At 34.5% G+C, this 235-nt stretch overlaps 1 long non-coding RNA gene across 1 annotated transcript in view; it reads right to left on the bottom strand.

Moving 5' to 3' along the window:
* The window catches only part of LOC116698224 (uncharacterized), a 6946-nt gene that overhangs the window by 4897 nt on the left and 1814 nt on the right, over window positions 1-235 (bottom strand). The window lies entirely within an intron of this gene.

The following is a 235-nucleotide window of genomic DNA, read 5'->3' as shown; positions in this document are numbered from 1 at the left end:
AGCTCTTTTAAAGACTCTACCATAATACCTGCTGGGGATGCCAGTTCCTCATACATGTAAAGCATGCGCTCTACCACTGATCTACATCCCCTGAAGATTTTCAAGTTTTTAAAAACTTTTTTCTGAGATAGACTTAGACTTATCTTTATTAATCCTTTTGGAATGACTACCGCAAGGAAATTGAAATATCACAAAATAAAAGAAGAAACCTGGGTAAAACATGTAATGTTAATGT

The sequence above is a fragment of the Etheostoma spectabile genome, chromosome 11 (genome assembly GCF_008692095.1).
Source record: "Etheostoma spectabile isolate EspeVRDwgs_2016 chromosome 11, UIUC_Espe_1.0, whole genome shotgun sequence".
NCBI classification, from domain to species: Eukaryota; Metazoa; Chordata; class Actinopteri; order Perciformes; family Percidae; genus Etheostoma; species Etheostoma spectabile.
The sequence above is the reverse complement of the archived record's forward strand: the minus strand, read 5'-3'. Positions and strand labels throughout refer to the sequence as shown.